This window comes from Pleurodeles waltl, chromosome 4_1 (assembly GCF_031143425.1).
Source record: "Pleurodeles waltl isolate 20211129_DDA chromosome 4_1, aPleWal1.hap1.20221129, whole genome shotgun sequence".
NCBI lineage: Eukaryota > Metazoa > Chordata > Amphibia > Caudata > Salamandridae > Pleurodeles > Pleurodeles waltl.
In genome coordinates, this window is record NC_090442.1 from 263,007,494 (window position 1) to 263,030,948 (window position 23,455).

General features: G+C 44.7%; 1 protein-coding gene across 2 annotated transcripts in view; it reads right to left on the bottom strand.

Annotated features, from left to right (window-relative positions):
- Positions 1 to 23,455, bottom strand: part of PRR5 (proline rich 5) — a 500,142-nt gene that overhangs the window by 476,123 nt on the left and 564 nt on the right. The gene's annotated exons all lie outside the window — the stretch shown is intronic.

Here is a 23,455-nt window from a genome sequence, read left to right on the forward strand (position 1 = left end):
ACAAGCTCATCTTGGGAGGGATGCCATGATTAGGTTATTTAAAACTGATTGGTTTAACCCCAAATTCCGTCAAGTTGCTGAAGCAGTTTGCCACCATTGCGTCATTTGCCAACAGATGAACGCAGGGAAGGGAACCGTAGTAAATTTGAGCCACATTGGAAGAGCAGGGGGTCCATTCAGCAGGATGCAATTGGACTTCATTGAGATGCCTGTGCATGGAGGCTTGAAGTATGTGTTGGTGGTTGTGTGCATTTTTAGTCACTGGATTGAAGCATACCCTACACGCAGAAAGGATAGTCTCACAGTTGCAAAACTACTCTTGAGAGAGTTAATACCACGTTTTGGATTCCCGATCTCTTTAGAATCAGATAGCGGAAGTCACTTCAATAATGAAGTAATAAAATTGCTTTGTGCAGCACTGAACATTGAGCAAAAGCTGCATTGTAGCTACCGCCCTGAAGCATCAGGTCTAGTGGAGCAAATGAATGGCACATTGAAATCGAGAATGGCGAAAATATGTGCATCGACAAACTTGAAATGGCCTGACGCATTGCCTTTGGTACTAATGTCAATGAGAAACACCCCTGACAGAAAGACTGGACTGTCCCCACACGAGATTCTCATGGGCAGAGCTATGAGACTTCCAGCAGTTCCTGCAAATGCGCTTTTGAATATTACAGATGATATGGTGTTAGACTACTGCAAAGGTCTAGCTGATGTGGTTCGATCTTTCTCTCACCAGGTGGAGGCAACCACCTTGCCACCGATCCAAGGTCCAGGACACGCCCTGAAAGCAGGTGACTGGGTCGTGATAAAGAAGCACGTGAGGAAGTCGTGTTTGGAACCCCGTTGGAAAGGACCTTTTCAAGTGATTTTGACGACTACCACCGCTGTGAAGTGTGCGGGAGTTCCCAACTGGATTCACGCCAGTCACACAAAGAGGGTGTTGTGTCCCACAGATGAGGAAGTCGAAGCGCTGAAGTTACCAGTACCTGATAACAAAGTACCAAGCGCTGAGGCAGAGCAAAACAGAACTAGAAGCGAACAGGCAGAAATAGAGGAGGGAGAAATATTCTCTGAGGACGAAGCAACTGATTCACTTGGGGAAGGCCAAGGAGGAGCCTCAGACAGCGACGAAGCAGCTGAAGGTAACAAAGAGCCTGAAGAAAGTAACGGTGACAAAGGGTTCGAAAGAGGTGAAGAAGCAGGAGAGCCTGATCAGAGGAGGGCTTTCCCAGAAGCAGACGATACAGAAAAAGAAAAAGAAAACCTGATTGACTCCCCAGAAGGAGGGGACAAGGCAGAACAGAACAAAACTGCTCAAACTCCTTCAGAAGAGATTGCAGGTCCATCAAGTGGACACAGTGCAAAAAGAAGACCAAGCATATCGCCAGTAAAGTTAAGAACTAGAGAAACGTTGAACGACAGTGAAGGGCCAAGAGTGAAAGAGAAAAGAAAGGAAGTGTCTGTTGTAGTACCAACACCAAGTGAAGAAAAGGACTTGGGCAAAGAGGAAAGTACCAGTGAGAAAGAATCAAAGAGAGATGCAAAATTGAAAAGAAAAAGGATACCGAGCAGGAGGTATTCCGGTCCGGAGTGGGCGTACGTAGCCAATAACGATTGGTCAGACGAATTTGTATCCCTCAGTCTTGAGAACGAAGAGGCAGAACTTCATTTTGGAAATAAAAACTTTATGGACTCTGTTGATTGAAAACATTGATCACCTGATTGACTTTTCAACCGGCTAAGACATTGCTAACTTGATTGACTTTGAAACCGATTTTGAGACAACGCTGCTAACCGATAAGAGACTAAGCTGCTAAAGAAAACTGTGTGAACATTGAACTCGTTCAGCTTTGTAAATACCTGCAAATACGCTTTGATAAAGTGTCTTCGACTTTCTGATTCTATACAGATCATGACTAGCTTCACTACACAGGGGCGTAAGATGAAGTGTTGTAAATACATGTGTATAGGCTTAATAACTGCATGCGTACTAATATTTGTAGCAATAATTCTTGGAATGCATGGTAAAAGTGAGAGTGAGACGAATGATGCTTCTACTTCTAAACCTATTATCGTTACTGAACTAACAGCTCTGAAGAGACTTGAGCAAGACGAGAGACACTTGCATGATAAGAAGGAACTTTCATCTAACGTTTTCTATCGCTTACTGAGTGAGTATGTTGAGACCATGGATGCAAAAGATTGTTATGTGTGTACACAAATACCTACCTCAGTAGTGGAAGGAGTAACGTATCACAGCATGCCTCTTACGTATGGAATTACATGTAGTATAGTAGCTTCCAGATTTTATGCTCAAAAGGACATTCATTATTTCTATACTAATTACGATGTTACTTTTGCATATGTCCCCATAATAGGGCATTTAAGTAAGATAGCTCGAGATTATTATGCCAAATTAATGAGGGAATTCTTCGAACCGATGTCACCTTTTCACACAGCTCACGCACATAGAGAGAACCTTACATGCTTGCTTTCACCAGTAGAAATAGAATTTTTAGACCGCACTGATGATAGGATGAATGAAATGAAGGAGAAATTAGAGCGGGAATTACACGAAAGGACGTCTGTAGATAATTATGCTTTTGCTGCAATAAAGACACAAGGAAAAATAGCTTTAGCTACATTGCATGTAGGAAGATTTTGTATACATAGATTTCCATCATATTATGACACAGTTTTTGTGGGAACGAGTGAATGTAAACATACGTATGCATTTCAATCTAAGTGGACGTTCATGCTGAATGGACAAGACCCAGTTATTCCTGGAGTATATTATATTTGTGGACTCCACGCCTATTATCGTCTTCCTAAAGGATGGTATGGGAGGTGTTATTTGGGAATAGTGTTCCCAAAGGTTTACCAACTAGACGACTTAAAGAAATTTCCAAGGCTGTCTGAATCACATCGTGTTCAGAAAAGGGAGACAGCTTCTGGTGTGGTAGGAGATATATTTGGAGCATTGATTCCTTCAGTAGGAGTCATATTAAATTCAATCAAAATACGAAAGTTGTCTACTATTGTGGATAACATGCTGACAAAATTTTCAGGAGCTATAATCCTGATGGATGCTGAACTCGCTGCAGAAAGAGCTATGACTCTTCAAAATCGGCTTGCCTTAGACATTCTTTTAGCAAAGGATGGCGGTGTTTGCAAAATGCTTGGTACACGTCACTGTTGTACATATATACCAGACAACAGTGGAAAAATTAGAACGATGCTTACAAATTTAACTAAAGAAAGTGTAGATTTAAAGGAATTGAAAGAACCCGGAGTTTGGGAGAAAGTTGGAAAAGGATTTGCTTCTGTGGGAAATTGGCTCAGCAACGTTTGGAACGGATTGTTACTAAAAATAGTAAAGGGAATATTGATAATATTAATTTGTTTATTAGGCTCTTGGGAAATATGGAAAGCTTTCAAAATGTTAAAAGCAAGGAACAAAAGAAAAAGAGAAGAGAAAATAGAGAACAAAATGGTGGAAATATATAGGGAAAAGTCAAAAGGGACTAAAAGAAAAAGGGAATTGACTGAAGTGCCAAATTACTATACAGAATGTTAATGGAATAAAATTTGTGGGTAGATTTGATGTGATGACATAATTAGTCATCAGAGGAGGGATTGATGACGCAGAAAAAGAAGGTCCGACATATATTCATGCATACCGTGTAATCAATACATATAATGAAGTGTGATTTTAGTAAAGAAATAATGTACGAGGGAAATTGTGCCCTCGTGGTAGTTCGCCATCATTATAAACAAGCTTTATTAATCACGAAGTATTGAAAATGTAGTAATCCGTCATAATCGCAAATGTATGCCATGATTTCTTGTTTGAAAACTGTTTTGCTTAGCTTAAATTTAGTACAGGCTTTGGCCTAGTTGCTTGGTTTCAAATTCTAACTGCGTGATTTTTCCTTGAACTAATGAAACATATATTCTTGCTTGAAGTTGTATTTTTCCAGTAGAAACTGGCTGGTACACTTATCTCCAAGGTTTCGTGCTAGGCCGGTTACATCCCCTTTGATACAAGGTCAGTCTCTGCAGGTGCGGACAATGAAGGTACAGATAGTAAAATAATTGGCAAACCATGATACAATTTGTGTTCCAAGACTCCAAGGACAGTGTATGCATAAATGGGCGCTAGTAAAAGACAATTTTTGATTGGACAATTTGAAGCCAACCTATGAACCCTCCAATGGAAGACCCTGCAGAATTTGGAATGTTTCTTACTTAAACCCACCGGACAAAGAGAAGTTAGCCATTTTTTCCTCGATGCCAGTTTGAAGCCTGATGCCAGACTCCATTTTGGACGACACCCTGATGCCCTCTTCTCTATCTGAGAGACAGAGACTTTAAGAATTCTCACCCTAGAGACTTTAACTTTGATTTGCCCCCGTCTTGCCCATGCAGTAACTTTGCCCTATTCTCCTTGCCGCTGCAAGGAAACTTGCCCTTAACTTTGCCCCCCTTTGAAACTTGTCCCATGCTGGTCAACCGGTACCTGAAGGACGAAGACTTTTCTTGAATGCTGATTGTATTTGGTAAATATGAAAGGATAATTGTATTATGCATTGTGTTTTTCCTTTTAGGTCCCAACTGCTATTTTGATAGGATCCTAGCTAGAAGTTTTCCAAATTTGTGTTGACTAAATTCGTTTTGCATGAAGTCCCACATGCCAATGCTAATTAGAGGTTAGTCGAGGTATTCATTCAATGTATCATGAAGAATTGAAATCTTGTTATGCTGACCGAATGTATGCAATTAGTCAAATACAGTTAGTCACACTGGTGATTTGCATTGCTGTAACAGAGTGTATCATCATTCAGATTTTGCGTAGATTGCGTTTCTTCCGCCGTTATGGACAGCTAGTAATGTTCATATACATATATCAATTGGTCTTGAGACATATATATATCGTGCTAGCTTTGTTAATATAGGGAAATAAATTCACTAACTTCTAATAAACTGGTGTGGTTATTCATGACTGAAAGGTCATGGTGCGCCGAAATACCAACTGTTATTGATTTCTGGTGTGTTATATTGATCCATTAATTGAGTACTGATTACCGATTACAACAGTTATTGATTATTGATCTGAGTGACTCGACTATTGAGGATGAGGAGAGCCCGACTCGGTTAAAAGATTCACCGACCTCCAACGTGTCCAGGTACAGGTAAATTATAAGGGCTGGACGCGTTATCAGTCCCGCATTACCTTTGTGGGGTTTTGGTGACATCACAAATTGCAAGGCCGAAAGCTGAGGGCTTTGCAAATGTCACCAGAACCCAGTGGTAGTAGTAGAAGACCGCGTTACACACCGAACCAATTATGCATTTTAATGTTACATTTTTATTTTCGGTCAGTTAACTTAAAAACGGGGTACTGCTTAAGCAGAGAAATGTTTATTGAAAAAAAAAGTATTTTTAACACTGGGCTCTACTCTTTGGATGTCCGAGATAAAAAGAAAATTAAAATAATTACGTAGTGAAAAGTAGAGAATTAAAAAAAAACAATTTGTTTTGTTAAAAACATGATGTCTGTTTGAATGACTAACTCATGGGGGATGGTGTATATGAAATATGTTGTCGTTGCAACATCATTGCGCATAGCAACAAGGTGTGAAGCCAGCCAGGCTGAAAGGGTACCCTTTAGATACAGTCTGCAATGCCTGCAGACGTCACTGGTATCAAACTCAAAGCACAACGCAATGTCTCTGCTGCCAGTAGACGGATTAGGACAGACAGATCGCTAGGAGGCCAAATCCCATTATACTGCAGTATGGCTCGCAAGGGCAGCTTTGAGAAAACGTGAATGGTGACCATACGTTTGCGGATTCTCAATGGCCCACTGCATTTACTACACAGAAAACACAAAAAAGGTGATAATAACTGGGACTATTCCAAAGTACAATCGAGCAATATATCTGATTTCTATTTAGTTGTATGTTTTGGGTAATAACTGTCCAACTTCAAAGCATAAAATTTCATGTCTAAAAAAATTAACCAGACTGTTGGTAGTACATTCTCTCCTGGACAAGGGACTTGTCCCTGGCCCAGGGCCACGCAGTCTGACTCACAACTTGGTGATTAAAGCAAAATATGTTGTGGAGGAGGGTGTTATTGATCGGTTCTGGCAAACCTATCCACCAACATGAGAGCAGACATGCAGTCTCTGCCTACACTCTCTTCCAATTACGTTGGGAATTCGCTTACAATGTCAGTACTTCCTCAGAGAATGCACCAATATTATTAAATCACGAAAGTCCACGTAGAACCAATGATTTACCCATCATATACAACTACATTTGTACACCAAAATCAGTTACCTAAAATTACTGCTCTTCAAGGCAAAAGGGGAAGAAAATAAAGCATTTAGGATGTAAAACCACATAAAAATGCTACTTTGTTTAAAACCACCACAACATCTGATGCAACACTGAGGGCCATATTTATACTCCGTTTGCGCCGAAATTGCGTCGTTTTTTTTGACGCAATTTCGACGCAAAACTAACGCCAACTAACGCCATATTTATACTATGGCGTTAGAGGCGAATAGCGCCAAAGTTCCCGGAATGTGCGTCATTTTTTAGCGTGAACCCCTTCCTTGCGTTAATGATATGCAAGGGAGGCGTTCCCGTCTAAAAAATGACTCCCAGGCCTTTACGTGGTATTTATACTCCCGGGCAAAAGAGACGCCCGGGAGTTGGCGTGGCTAAAAACGGCGCATTTGCGCCACTTTTTAACGCCTGCTCAGGGCAGGCGTTAAGGGGCCTGTGGGCTCAAAATGAGCCCACAGGTGCCCTCCCATGCCCCCAGGGACCCCCCCTGCCACCCTTGCCCACCCCAGGAGGACCCCCAAGGATGGAGGGACCCACCCCAGGGACATTCAGGTAAGTATGATTTTTTTTTTTTTATATTTTGTTTTGGTGGCATAGGGGGGCCTTATTTGTGCCCCCCTACATGCCACTATGCCCAATGACCATGCCCAGGGGACAGAAGTCCCCTGGGCATGGCCATTGGGCAAGGGGGCATGACTCCTATCTTTACAATGATAGGAGTCATGTTGATGGGGGATGGGCGTCGTTAAAAAATGGCGCAAGTCGGGTTAAGACGATTTTTTCGACGTAACCTGACTTGCCCCATTTTAAGACGCCCATGCGCCATTTTCCCCCTACGCCGGCGCTGTCTGGTCTACGTGGTTTTTTCCCACGCAAACCAGGCAGCGCCGGTCTGATTGCGCCGTCTAACGCCATTCCATAAATACGGCGCCCGCATGGCGCTTCAGAATGGCGTTAGACGGCGCAAAACTTTTTGACGCTAAACTGCGTTAGCGCAGTTTAGCGTCAAAAAGTATAAATATGGGCCTGAATTGTTACCTCACATCTTGTTTTCATTTTGTGCCCATCTCCTACGCATGCATACTCCGCCTTCTTGCTTCTGACGTACAGTGCCTCATTCGAATTGTTGGCACCTCTATGAGAGGATTCACAAATTACTAGCTCAGGCTCTCACAGTTTACATTTTTAGTATCGTTTTCAAGATGTTTTTTGTTACTCTTGAGAAAGCTGTACACCTGCTAATCCAAGTTTCACTTTCTGTCACAATGGGCTCATGCAAAACAATATATGTAGAAAAACTATATAAAAAAATATATAAAAAAATCATTAGAGGCTCATTGCTCGGGGCACACTTCTTCTTTAACATTTTTGCACTTTGCTTATTTTATCGAATTAACTTGCAGACTTCCAGAAAGAACGAAGGAGTGGGTCATGCTCTAAACCCAGTCACTTCACTCGATTCATGGAGGTGTCGATAATACCTTGGGCGATTTTAGCCTAATCTTTCTCTTCCAGTGAATGCCGGGCATTTAGCAGCAAATTTAGGTGGTAATTAAATACGAATATTATATGACTGGCATGGATAGCAATACATTGGAGTCAAATATGTCCTGCAGGTTTGTTGCTTTGACCGTTGGGGAGGATTTCATGGAAGCCGTATTTGCGCCCACTCCTTCTTAGTCAATTGTAATTACTACAACTCAGTTTCTACCTTTTCGAGATTGACAATTATTGTTTAACCATCTCTGAATGTCATTAAAAACTTCAACAATCTGCTCATTATTTTGCATGGGGTCCTGTAACTCAGGAAACACCTTTTGGGGTCATGAACCTCGTTCTGAAATCCCACCTAGAGCAAAGTCAATAATAAAGAGCAGTGGCGAGTGGCATGATTGAGCTTTATGGACCTGAGGATTAAGAACCATGGTCTCAACTCTCCTGACTGACCACTACAGTGCTTTCTAATTGACAAGGAGGGCTTTAGCCAGCTAAATGTATTTCTGGATGATCACAACCTCCCCAGCATTTCTGTTTAACAGAACAGCGAGGTCGTAGGCGTCCAGAGCAGCAGACAGGTAAAGGTGCATCACTGAGGGTGGATCCTCTCCATCAATAATGATGGAGATGGTTGCCTGTATATCGACTAAGAATTTTGTACCCCCTATGAGGGCGGATTCCTGAGTTTTTACCATTTAAAGGTTTATCCTGCTCATTATATTCCTGTAGTTTGACTGAAATTACCCTTTCAAGCCTACTTATTAAAAGGTGAAAATTGGGAATGAGTTTGGATCTAGCAAATCATGAATGGGAAATGCCCCCATGAGCCTGCACGTGTGAGAATTAATCTGAAGATATTATTCTGGAAGTAGGCTTGTATAACTTCACACAAGTGTTCACGTAATGAGGACTCTCTAAGAGTAATGAATCCACAACTTCTAGTAGAGTGCGAACCAGTTTTTGAGTAGAATTGGCAGATTTGATCTTTCATTACAATAAAAACTTATTTTCTCGTGAAATCTTTCCTTACCCCAAACCACTTATGAAAATCAGGCATTTTGATGCACTTTGCCACACTGCCCACATCACTAACAACTGTGTCACAGAGGTATAAATATAGACGTGCAAATTAAATGTTAGTTTCTAACTGCAGATGTTTTCCACAATGTTACACGTAAGTTGACATTCACCTCATTTTTTGTATACATCTGTTTATTGATATTGGCATGAGTGCACATAGAACAACACAACAAGGCTACATTAAAAGCATCAGCTGGCTCCCACATGTCCCAAAATATGATATTGTAATGACATATGATAAAGAATGATTAATCATTGTTCTGAGAGGAACCCGAGGTCCATGGGCCCCACATCTTTAGGTGCTTGGTGCCACAACCACACCATTTATATGTTTCGTTGCCTGATTTGCAGCAAAAATCCATTCTACTGAACCAGGCAGATATGGAGGGAGAGTCTAGAGTTCTCCAGCCTCTGGAGATATCTTGTTTCACCACTAAGGAGCCTATAGCTGCGAGCATTTTCCAGTGTCTGGTATTCACCCAGCCCTCCGTGATCCCCAAGGTTGCAACCTTGGGGTCTAATATTACAGGGTTTGTAACAGTTGTGTAATCAACTTGTGTATCTCGGTCCAATAGGCCGTGATAATGACACAGGGCCATATGACGTGGAAGAAGGGACCATCTGCGTTCCCATAACATGCTGCCTTTGGCCGCCCCATTCTCCACAGCTTGTCTAGGCTGTAGTATACTGGGAGAAAGTAGTTGAACTGTATAAGCCTAAAGTTGGAGGGGATAGTTAATATTCGCGAGACCATTATAGTGTCATCAAGTGTCAAGTTCCCCTACATTATCTTCCCAGTTCTCCTGGGATTTTTGATGGGGAGGGAACTACTCCGTTACCGAAGTGGGCCCATCGTCAGTTTTGGCTCCAGGGCGTTAAATGTCTGGAACTCTCTCCAGTGCCTCCCTGTGATCCTTGAGGGCTTGGTTCACATGTAGATATTTAAAAAACTGAGACCTGTGGAGCTCATGCTCTGCTTTAAGGTAATCAGAGAACACAATATTGACACCCTCCCACAGGTCAACAAGTGCTAAGATTCCTATAAGGTTCCACCCATAGAAGTCCTCAAGCCCGAGCCATGTCCCCTCCACAAGTGTGTATTAGCTGTAAGCGTCACCAGCCATTTAGGGCCATTAGTGCCACCTGGGAACATAACAGATGGATCCTGGAGACTTGCAGGAGAGCAGCTCGGGCGGTTGCCACACAGCAGGCTGCGTATACTCATTTGTTCAAGGACAGACAACTCTAGGCGCCAAGAGGGGTCATGTTGGTCTCAGAATAGTCAATCTCTGATAAACACCATATGAGTCACGAAGCAGAATAAGTGAAGGCTTGGCAAACCGAGGTAGCCTTCATACTGGGGAGACATAGATCTAGCATAGGGTACTCTGGGTGTTTCATCCACCCACAAAAACCTCTTGGATGCAACCTGTCCTTCTGGGAAGACGGAGGTTAGAGGGGAGTACATATGGATAAATCTGCAGCACGTATAAAAACAAAGGGAGAATTAACATATTACAAAGTGCCACCCAGCCAGGATGTTCGAGTGGGAGGGAGGTCCAGGCATCTAGGACGCTGCACGTGTGCTTCAGGATAGGTACTATGTTCAGCTCCAGAGGGATCTCTGAGTCACGAGTAATAGAGACACCCAGATATCGGAACAGTCCTCACGTGACCTGCTGTCTAGCATCTGGCAGGTGTCAGACCTGTGAGGTGTATGCATCAAGACTTCTCCCAACTAACCCATAGTCCTGGTGAATATCTGTATATGTTGAGTAGCTGGATCAGACAGGGTAGGGCTGTCTGGGGGTAACTGTATGTATAATAACAGGTCATCGATGTATAACGCCACCCTCTCCTTGTGGTGGGCAGCCAGTGGAAATCCCTCAGCTGAGCATCATTCCTGATCCACGTCACCATTGGCAAAGAGGAGAGGTGACAAGAGGCAGACCTACTGCATGCCCCATTGATTAAGGAAGGGGAAGAAAAGTGTCCCTTGAACTCACACTCTTGCACACGGGGTGTCGTAAAGGGTTTCGACCAGAGTAAGGAATCTAGGGCCAAAGTTCATATGTGGGAGAATTTGGAATAGGACTTGCCAGTGGATGGTGTTAAATGCTTTTTCCTAATCAAGCAGCACCTCAGGTCTCTGCAGGTGATTGTGCTGTGAAAGTAAAACTTCGAGTCTACACAACCAGTGCCAGGCATTAAACCATTTGGGTCTTTGTGGATCAGTGTTTTAATGACACTGGCAAATCTGGTGGCCAGCAGATTGGCCAGGAGCTTGCATTCTGTATTTAAGAGAGAAATTGGTCTATATGAAGAGCAGAGTTCTGATGGTCTGCCTGGCTTAAGTATGGTGGTAATCGTGGTGTTTCTCGGATCAGGGGCAAGGTGCCCAATATGGCACACCTCCTCAAACAGAAGCAGCAAGTGTGGCACTAGGAAGGAAGGAGGAAAGAGAACTTGTAGAACGCTACTGGAAAGCCGTTTGGGCCTTGGCATTTGCCAGAGGGGGCGGCCGTGATTGCCACCTGAAATTCCTCTAGTGTTAGGGGTGCGTTCAGGTCAGCACACAGTGCCTCAGAGAGTGGCTGTATAGGCAGGTCCTCTGCTACCAGGCGGTGAACTTCCAGTAAAGGAGGGGGATCTGCACATACAGAGGAGAAGTAGTATTCAGCAAGGGTTTCCGCAATCTCCCCAAACTTATAAACCAAAAATTCACCCACTAGATCACTGGATCCACATGAGGACCCTCCCACCTCTGGAATAACCAATAAATCAGTTTTCCTGCCTTGTTACCCTGCTCATAGGTTCTCGCCCACACACTTCTGCGAATGCTCTCCCACAGACCAGTGTTTTGAAGGTTTCCCATTGGTTTGTCTGGGAGTCCATCGAGTGTTGATTTAGGTCAAAGTAGTCCCCTTTGATCACTCAGAGGAGACAGAACAATGAGTCCTCTTTCAGCCTCAATGAGCTGAGCTGCCAGCCACCATCTGTCCCGGGTATCGCTGCTTTAACAGTATTTCAACCAGTGTACGACCTCAGATGCCCCAGGGGAGGGGACAGGTGCCCAGAACCAATGACAGATAATCAGTTGGCCTGAAAAAATAATTAAGCTCAATGCGCTTTTATGTGAGGCAAAGCAATATGTGAATGTTGTTTTGAGGGGTGCCATTTGCAACAAACATCTACCAGCTGCAGAGAGGTCATCCATTTACTGGGGGTCAGGGTTCTTATGGGGGGGGGGGGGGGGGCAGTTGAAGCTGTAACCCTGGATCTATCCATATCATCACAGAATTCCCTTCTAAAATCAGTGTACCTGGTTCGGATCGGAGAAGCACGTCTTATAAATCACCTAACATAGCGGTAATCAATGCCGGGGGCGCATGAATACTGCCAAGGATCCATGGCCTCACCTCAAGGAACACACATCTGCCTCGCGGATCTAAGTGGGGATAGTAATGACTATCGGAGATATATGGTGCAAAAGGGTCGCTACTCATCTGGCTCCTCTAGTAAAGCTGACATGGAAGGGCGTAGTGTAGCCATTGCAGCTGAGAAACAGGCAGTTTGTTCCTAGTACAGGGGTCTCCTGGAGAAGAAGAATTAGGGGTGCCAGCCTTTTCACATATCTGAGGACCCTTCCCTTTTTTCATCCTATCTAATACCCTATTAATATTCCAGGTCAATACCATGAGGTACAGATGCCATTGGGAAGGCACTTTTCATAGAAGTGAAGTGGGAGTGTGGTCTATCGATGTCTGCAAGTTTGTAGAGATGTGTGCCTTCTGAACAACAAAAAACAAAATAAACTAAGCAAAGTAACAAGAATTCAATCTCGCCCCAACTACACTTCCCACTCTGAAACTTCTGTCACCCTAACCTAAAGTTCCCAACAAAACAAATTTAAGGGGCCTGAGGCGTCTAGGAGGCCAGTGCCTGTCTGTCCACTGGATCTCAAGGGGATGCAGCTATAGGCAGTCCCTGGATTAGCTGGTGTCTGGCATTGTCATGGCCCTTTTCAGAGTGAAGTCCAAGTTTGAGAGGTGCCATGAGTCTCAGCTCCATGGCCATGTCTCCTCTGTTTGACTCCATCATCCCACGGAAGGACCTGCACTTCCCCAGGCAGATCTCCCAATGTGCCTTAGTGGCTGCCCCACTGCCTCTTCTGCAGCCTCATGTAATTTTGTGGCTTAGCTTATTTTGGGGGTGAGGGGGGGACAAGGGTGGGGTCACTCCTCAAACCATTCCCACACTCTGTGGGGGTGGTCAAAGCACACAGTCTGTCCCTGGAAGATTATATTCAGCTTGGCCAGAAATAGGAGGATATATTTAAGATTCATGGCCTGCAACTTTGGCTTGACTTACTTCGAATGAGTTCCTCTGGGTCTGGACCAGTCTAGTGTAATCCAGGCAGAAAAGGATCTTGGATGATTCATACAGCATCTCCTCTGTGACCTCATGGTGCATAGGATCAAGTCTTGGTCCTGATAGTTGAGAACGCATGAGAGGATGGCACTAAGGGGGGCCCTAGCAGGTCCGCATGGCTAGTGCCCAGTGGGCCCCTTAGATTAAGAAGCACTTGGACAGCTGATCCCTGGGCAGGAAGCAACAGAGCCAGGACTCGCTCAGGTTTAGACCTCTCTGCTACCTTCTGGGAACTTCACCAGATGGATATTATTGCGGAGGAAGCAGCTCTCCATACTCTTGATGCTTGCCGCCATTTTGCCCCTGACAGTCTGCAGTCACCTTACCATCTGTGGTAGCTTAGTCAGTGTGTCCTCAAGAAAGGAGATGTGACCCTCCACCTTGGCCACCCAACCCACTGCATTTGTGAGGTCCTGCCGGAGAAGCGACACTAATGGAGAAGCGACACGTCCACACCCATCTCTCTGATCTTAGCCTAATGGGCAAGCATGGAATGTTGGATGGCACGCAGGAGGGACTTTGTTGCTGATGGCAGGGCTGTACCCACGTGTTGTCAAAGAAGTCCCCTATGGCCACTCAGAGAAGATCGACCAATGAGTCCTTACTAAGCCACCATAAGCTGAGCTGCCAGGCACCCCCTGTCCAAGGTATCGCTGCCTCCAACAGTATCACAACTGGTGTATGATCTAAGATGCCTGCGGGTGGGGGGTTGCCCAGAACCATGGGCACAGAATGAGCTGGTATGAAAAAATAATTAAGCCCAATTCACTTTTATGTGAGGCAAATCAATATGTGAATGTTGTGGGGCATCATTAGCGCCACACATCTACCAGCTGCAGGGAGGCCATCGGTCCAGGGCTGTTGTGAAGGGGCAGTTGAGGTTGTAACCCTTGATCTTTCCACATCATCAATAAAATACCCTCCTAGGATCAGAGTACCTGGTTGGGTTCGGAGAAGGATGCCTGATAACTGCCCTAACATAGCAGCAATAAACGCGGGGGGCACAGAAATACTGCCATTGACCCAATGCCTCCTGGAGGTGCAGACATATTCCCCGCAGATCTAAGTGGGGCATGAAATGACTATCTGGTATGTGTGGTGCCAAAGGATCACTACCCCTCCTCCCCCTCTAGTAGAGGCTGTTCCCAGGTATCACCAATGGCAAGGCTCCAAGTGCTGGAGCCTAGGGGGGGGGGCTGACCTGTGGAATTAGCTTTGTGAACTTCTCTAGCTCTCTTTGCTGGGGAAGAGTCTTGTCATTAGCCATCTTCACACTCCAAGGATGTTTCTAGTCCCATTGAATAGGGCACCCCCAGTCCTGAACCAAGGAAGTGACATGAGCAGCCAGAGTTAAGTCCAGAAGGCGCCACACTGGCAGTGGCTCTCCTAGGCTGATACACAGCGGTAAACAAGGGGGGCCAGATAAATGTGCTGTCCAGGTGTTCGGAATTGAACCACAGGACTAGGCTTCATTTGTGCAATAGGTAAGTCAGTCAGTTTTCCGAGGCCAACAAGGAGCTCAGTCAGGCCCAATGATCCCCAGTAGTATATGCCGTCATTAGGGTTACGGTAGAACGATGCGCTGCAGGACCCTTATGGGGCCCTCTCCCCACACTCATACCATCCTGAGTCCGTCCAGGGGGTTCGTCACTTCCCTCCTTTCTCATCAAGAGACCTGGGCCCCAGTCCTCGAGAGGCAAGAAAGGGGCAAGCACTGCATTATCCCATTGGCACCGTTGTCTGGGTGTCTAGCCACTCCAACCAGAAAGAGAAGGCTGGTTGGGGAGGGGAGAGAGGGACAAGAGTGCCACCCCAAGAAAAAACTGCAGCACCCACCTTTTCCTATCAGAGCCCCCATGTCCGGTCACCGTTTCCATGGCTGGGGGCATCCCCAGGCCGACTTGCAGGCTCAGTGAGCCTCCGCTCGTGCATCGTGGCTCACCACAGTGATCAAGCCCCACAGACCCATCACGTCTGCACCAGGGGCCAGATGTATGTAGCTTGACATTGTGATTTCCTAATAGCGAGTTTTTGCGATTCGCTCTTAGGAACTCACAAACAGCTATGTACAACAGTGTGTTTAACACGGTTTGTGGTTACCAAATGGATTGCAAGAGGCCTACCTCATTAATATTCATAAGGCTGGTCACAATTTGTGACCCATTTGGAAATGGCCACAGTCACAGGGATGGTGGCCTGCTGTGGTCATCAGACCGCCATGTCTGTGATTGCTTTTTCAATTAAGCAATCTTTTTTTTGTAATACAATGTTTTCCTTAAAGGAAAACAGGATGCATTACAAAAAGAAAAATTAAAAAAAGTGCTCTTAAAAAAACATTTGCACTCCCATTCGTAAAAGGGGAAGGGGACACTTGTGGCCCCATCCCGTTTGCGACTAGCTTACAACCAATACATAGTTGGTGGTAACTCTGAATTTTTTGCGACCACATTCCTGGTCGCAAAACATTTCTACATACCAGTGCGACTTGCTATTAGGAACGGACGCCCTTGGCACGCCCCTTCCTAATAGCGAGTCGCAAACCCCATTTTGTGAGTCGGTAATAGGTTACCGACTCACAAAATAGGGCTTGTACATGCCAAAAAGCATTCTACCGGGTGCAAACGGACCTATGGACCATTTGCGACAGGTAAAAGGCTTCGTACATCTGGCACCAGGTCTTTACTCGGTGGGACTGCACAGATCATCGTCAGCTGCTCTATCCGGGCTACTATCGTCTTCAGCCTTAGGGGAGGTTTAGATCTACACGTCAACGGTGCTGAAGCCTGGCGGTTGAGCAGCACTGATGCAGTTCGTCAGGCGCCAGCAAGACGCATCTGCCAGACACAGCCCTCCAAGAGTCACCTGATTTGCCAAAGTCACATCTCTGTCATTCGCCTGGGAACACTCACTAGTGCACTTCTCGCACTTCTTTGTGACCTCTTTGAATGCAAAATTCAGCAATCCTGTTTTAGGGAATCAACAACTAAACTTTCCTGAAGAGTTGTACTATTTTAATATTTATAGTGCTGACTTGTGTCGTGGAAAATATATTGTGAGGTAGGCCAGTTCACAGCAATAGACGGATCTGGAAATTCTCGTCTGGCACCTTGGAGCTATTTCGATGTTAAAATTGACAGAAAGTCGCTATCCTCCCTGTATTCCGGAGGCTATAGTGTCCGACAATAACCTTAGGATCAAATTTGATAGTGTGACGAAATCCACACATCTTCATAAGCAGCATTTTATACATTACTAACCTCCTAAAGCCCTGAGATCACGAGGGAACAATCTAATCATTTCAGCAAAGGTGAGATATCGTTCCGAATAATGCCTGTTGCATTTAGAACTTGTTACCAGATAACCTCAGGTACATCAACCAACCTCTGCCTTTTAGGAAGGCTCCAAAACGCCTACTGCTCAGCCCCGTCCCAATGCAATAGCGGTAGAGATTAGCTGGCTTATTGTATATAAAGCTTTATCAATTTCAATAACCAATTATTGATTGAAAGAGGAGTAGTGCCTAAAGCGATGCATTGTTATGATTGTTGTAAGGGAGTTCTGGAGACAGGTCATAATGATTAGCTGGGAGCGGGCAACTAATGTGGATTTTCACATGGCGGTCTGGACACTTAAGTGCTACAAAGTGGCATCCAACTATTGCAAGGCGAGTGACCGGGTGTAAATGGCTGTGCGCAGTGGTGAGGGTAATGTGCCTGGTTTCTAGGCGCCTGTATTTTCCTTGACTGTGCATGTCACATAGCTAGCCTAGACTTTAAATGCGTAAACCACCTACAATTCTGATGGAAGAGGTCAGTTTTGAAGACAATTCTTCTAATGATAGTAATAAGTTTGCCAACACTGAGGACCCCTCAAGAAGAATCAGAGTTTGAGATCAATACAGAAGCTACAAGACAGCAGTGATGTACCTCGAGTACTGCAAGTTTTTTCTACCATGTAGGTGTTGCTCATGTACCACACCTTGTTTTTCCCTGCCCTTTCCCAGTCTGTGGGTATAAGTGTGAAATTGGTGCAGACCTCTGCGCCAGGCGTACCAGCAAAGCCAACAGGGCTGGCGGTAATGCATACAGCCATGCATGCACTGGTGAATTTGCATTCATTAGCACGCTGAAGCGTGTCATGCTGGCTTAGCCAAAGTTTGTTGCGTTGAACTTCTGCTCGCATTTGTTTTTGTTCAGCCCAGGCCCCATTAACAACCAGAAACGCTGTTGTTCAACATGAGTAACAGAAAACAGAATTCTAATGAATACTGCAGTTCAATCTTTTTCTTTAGTTCTAGGAGTAATCATTCACAAGATATGACTCTGCCTAGACTGCACACCTAAACGTGCAACACATCCCTGACAGAAGGAGCAGCATGCACTAAAGTTTTAATAGCTTAAATACGAGGGCACAGTTTTCCTTGGATAGTTCACATTGGCACATTACATAGGTGCATGCATTCGAACACTTGCTACTGGGAAACTGGGCCTGTTCATGGATTTTAGAGTGATTTAGCATTTTCTCTCGGTAAATATACTGATGGATGCGTGATGTTTTCAGTTTCACTTGCTATCATTTGACTGAACAAAGGGTCAACCAAGCGTGACGTTACTTCCTGTGCAGATGTGTCAGCACGTGGATGACAATGGCTTGCACGCCAAAGTGGTAGCAAAATGTGTTTTGCCCAGGAGGCATTTGGATTAAGGGCCAGGGCTGGCGTATTTCAGGCTATTGGAAAGGGAAAGACTGTCTAAATGGCAGACTTCCTTCATAAATTGCATAGCGCAGGCTCCAGATGGAATGTTCAGACATTTTAAAGTATTACCCATGGGAAATGCGGTCCAGAGAAGCCTGCAGTGACTGCGTCACCAGCTGAGTTAAAAAATTTTTTTTACTAAGCAGACTTCCATAAAAATCGCAACGTCAAGGGGAAACGCCTGCCAACATGTGTTTTACTGTATACAAAATGGAAACACTTTATAAAGACACAATGCTGGAACAAGCCAGCACTTTTAATATGCTCATACACCGTGCAAGTAAAGACCAGACCCACCAATCAAAAAGAGAAAATGGTGTCCTCTGCGGCATGAAGGGGGCAAACTGTTCCACAGTCCCAGCGTCCCTGATGGGAGCCCCAACACCTTCACGCGTCATACGTACCTCCAAGCACGGCAAGCAAACTATACGGGGTGTGCATGGCACCTCCAAACATCATGGAGAGTAAATGGTACCTCAAAGCAGCGCAAGCGCTATGTGGAAGAGCAAATGGAAGATGCAAATAGCGCAAAATCACTGCATATTTGACACCTGAGCAGCTCAGTCGGTGGAATCAGCAGCAGGGTCGGTGGTGAGTGAATGGTAGAGTCAAACAGTGAACAGTTACAGAGTCTGCTTTAACATGCCTATAGCCCTTCATGCGGGGACACTGTTTCTCACTTCCACTTATTGAGCAGCAGTGTAGGTGGCATCAGTATGACTGCATGGTAGTCACAAACAATGCAAGCACAGCTCCTGGGGAGCATGTTAACCCCCAACTGCAAGAATCATTCATCTGTAGGCAGAGAAAGCACCATACATTTCATTTTTAACTGTTTATTATGAAGTTTAAAAAAAAATGAGGTCCACAGTAAACATGCATAGAGAGTCAATTTTAACATCAGATTGGAACAATGTCTGAAAGAGTCCAATATTTTATCACAAAGTTATAGCTTATTAACAATTAGTTGATTGCAAGGTTAATCCACTAACATTGCATACTGTATTACACAACTTCACAGGCTAGAGAGATTTCTTCATCTCCCTTTTTATCTAGTCTGGCAATTTTACTTTTAGCCAACATCAATAATTCAATGGCAAATTAAGTTCCAAGCACCAAGCACCTGAAAGCAAAATATATATACTAGACAAGTACTAAGTCAAAAATCACACGTTGTACTAAAACAAGTGGAAATGTGCAGAGGGTGATGTTTAACAGTCATTAGTCCATTATAATATGTGACAAGGTACTCAGCATCAAAATATTACAAAGGTATAAGCACTGGGAGATGAGAAGCGCATATGATTTCTGCCCTAAACGTATGGGAGGCTACAGTCCCATACATGCTTTAAGATAAGGGAGTCCTGTTTGAGACCAACAAAGTTCTATTGAATAGCAAAGTGGACGAGCCGCAAACTCCTGTTTTCAATGGAGGCTCAGAGTGAGTGTGTTTGACCGATCAACTCAGCCAACTCAAAAGTGTTACTGGAGCAATGTACTTCATTGTAGGCAGTAGAGACAGATCACATAAAAACAACTCCTAGTAACCCTCGTCACTTGTCCAAAATATTATTTCATTTATTAGAATATGAGCGTATGGATTGGAATTAATATGGCTAGCAAACAAAGTAATGGCATACAACACAAATGTGACGGTTCAAAGTTGTGATGGGCGGGGGGGGGGGGGGTAGAACAGGCCATCTCCTGTGCTGGTCCAGTCAAGCATCCTTTACAAAACCATCCTTCTTGGCACTTGTTCACAACATAAGGCCTGATCTAGAGTTTGGAGAATAGGTTACTCCATCACAATGTGATGGATAGCCCATCTTCCTTATTACAAGTGCATTTTACGCTAAGGTCTTCAACCTTTATCAATTTCCTAACAAACATGATCACATCTTTCATACAATAAAAATAATTCCATCAACATATTTTATCCTTCAATTGCAAAAGTATTCCAGAATAGGAGCAAAGCAGCGTGCTGGTTGACGCTCAAGTTATGAGCACCTTCAACACCAACTAGAGATACTTGCAGAATAACTGGGTTACCATATGCCAACTTCAAATGTCTTAAAGAAAAAAACTCTATTTCTTGCCACCACACCTAGGTGCACTCACCATAATCAGAGCATTATGGCAACTTCCTTAGGAATAAACCAAATTAGTGAAGGAGTGAAAGTATCCCAAGTAATTAAAAGACCACACTTGTCGCCTCTGATTAACTAATTAAATGTAAAATCCTTGCACAGAAAAACATCATAAGATATGGTTTTTACATTGACAATGACTAAAGAACTCCGTTTTTCATAAGTGCAGTTTATTGAAGTGCCACTGGGTGTCAAAAATAAAATAATTGTAGTCTGCATATGCTAATGAATATTCTACAGTTCTTAAAATCATGGTGAAGTGAGCATTCAACGGATATATGAAGACTGGCAGATTATATGTGAAGAAACTAAACACGGCTTGGGGGGGGGGGGGCAAGGCACACCACTGCTTCAGGTAACTGGATTAGAATTCATGGAGTTTCACCCACTCCTAAGATATCTCCAAACCAAGTATCAGAGTGGAACACATCAATTTATTTCAAGACTTCGGAGGGGGATATTTAACTACTGCAGTTTATGCTACAACTGTGAGTGAGACTGCCAAAGGCATTCTAGAAGTTGTTTCGCATTCTAACCCTCGCAATTTTTTTTATATTGTTTGACCAGGTGCTGCTCAGTTGCAGCCCAATTACGTGCAGAAAGTACTTTTATAAAACTTGCTTGGACTGCAGGTAGAATTTTCATAAATCAACCAAGGTTTGTAATCTCTGCAAACTTACTTTGGTAGATAGGATCTCAAGTCATGATGTATAACAATATCAAGTAATATGATTGTGGTTGACCTTTGTTAGTAAGTGAAGACCACAGAACCCTTCAACCATTCATCAGGTCCCATATGAACTTGTAAAGCTCTGGGTCCATTTGTTCCAAAGCTGAAAGCATTGAGCCCTTGCATACAAATTCACAATGCCCGAATGGTAAAGAGTATACCATAGAATGACAGCATTACGCACTGGGAGCAGGCGCAGACCACCTGGAAACGAGGAAGAACGGTAGGACATCATAAAGGGGGCAAATATATACATCACTGCCAGTAGGAGGTGAAATAGCACAAGCATGATGAATTGTGAGCAGCCGCAGATTACCACATGCACGAGGAAGGGCACAGGATACCATCCTCGAACTCAAACAAATAAACCACCCACTGCTGGGGGTGGGGGGCTAACGCAAGCCTTCTGCATGTGCAGCACTGCCAGGATGTGGTAGGCCAGTGTGTGCTTTCCAAAGTATAAGACATATGAGCAGAAAACTCCTGGCATGTGGAAGAGCTATCTATGCAAACATCATGCATGACTCAGACAGACTACCTACAGCAAGGGTAAGGAGCAATGTGGTCACCTTGCATAAGCAGCACAGAGAAGTTAATAACGCAAGTGAGCACTAAGCAAGATGAGCAGGTATGCGAGCCCTTGCAGATTAAACCATGAAGGTTTTAAAAACCGACTAACCACCCACTGCAGATGAGTATATCCATTCTGGGCACAACTAGACATTCTGTTGCAGCAGGGCTTACGGATAGGAAGAGCGGGCAGGTCATACCTTGCAGCTGAGCACAAGGCCAGCTATGCCCATGCTAATGGGGAGTTTGTACATAGTGTGGACACGGTGGGTCAAAGCGAGACTGCCCATAAGGATAGAGATCAGAGCAAGCACAATATATGAATAGCGCTGTCACACCCTACACATGCAAAAACAACAGATGATGGGCGGAATGCAGAGCAAATCAAACATTCACCCCCAGTCACAGATCTGGGTTTAATCCATCAGTTTTTTTGCTTGCCATGCCATTCCAATTTGGACCCAGCCATATGCAAATCAGTCTTGACCCTGTTCCCCATGGGAACAGTCCAGCCCGAACTGCCAGGCCAGGTCTTCCCTGGACCAGAAACAAGCAACCTGGGACCGGTTTCAGGGTATCACCCTTCATCAGCCAGGCTAGCTTGAATCTGGTGGCATAGCAAGCACGGACCCACGTCTGGGCATACCCTTCCCACTTGGGGCGACAAATGCAAAAACAACAGACGATGGACGGAATGCAGAGCAAATCAAACATTCACCCCCAGTCACAGATCTGGGTTTAATCCATCATTTTTTTGCTTGCCATGCCATTCCAGTCACACCCTACACAGCACGGGCACACTTCCCACATACAGGCAACTCTTGTAGACATGTGGCATGGACAACAGCAAACAGCATGAACCTATAGGAGGTCTAACAGAGAATGTGCAGGAGTAGGAGCACCATGATAGTCCTGCATGAGACAATGAGCAGCCCTTAAATGTAGTCTTGTAAGGGGGGAGGCACAGTCACCTGCAGGATAAGGTTATGCAGGGAGATCACAGATCAGCCATACCTTGCAGGCGAGCACACCTTGCAAACACAACACAATATTACAGTAATTGCAGGTGAGCAACTTCATGGAAAGATCATATGAACCAACCCTTGCAGGCAAGGATCATGGAGGAGGCACAGATCATCCTTCACAGGTGGGTGTTACACACAGGGAATAACACGGCTTGTCAAGTGGGTAATGAACAACACAACTGAGTGTGTTGTGTTGTAACCCCTCTTAGAAGTATGTCAGCGAGTATCAGCTGTGTGGGAATCATCACAGCAGACTATCCCCTGCTGTCAAACACCAGCACGTGCACGACTGAGACATACTTCAGCCCCTCTGAGCTGCTGTGTGTGAGGTTCACAGCTCGCTCTTTCCCAGCTGCCAAAGCACCATACGTAAAGAGCATGTCTACAAACGCAGGGAGGGAGCGCAAAAGACCCCTGGCTTGCGTAGCGTGTAGGGTTCGGGCATGCCGTCCCCGCAGCAGGTTAGGAGAGGGCGCGCACGAGCAGTCAAAAACTGTGGAGGTGACAGGAGTCTTAGCACGAGGCTGATAAACGGTGGGAGCTGCAACTGACACCAGAGCACGGAACACGCAGCCGCCAGCTCTCTGGTGTTTTATTGTGTACGGCTGCACACGGAAAAAAACACTCCGTGTATATCAAGACTACAGATCATTATTTCGCACAAACTGCCAGGCGCTGGTTGTCCTGTAGGATAAAGACACCACACATGCCGGACTTACTAAGTTAAAATGAGCAGTACCTGGTTGCAGGTGGAAGGCGCACACCCTTCACCCTGTAGTGTCTGCCACTGAGCTATTTTCGGATGCATGGCTGAAAGACGCATTCGCACCTGAGAAGAGCACCTGGAGCCCTGCAGC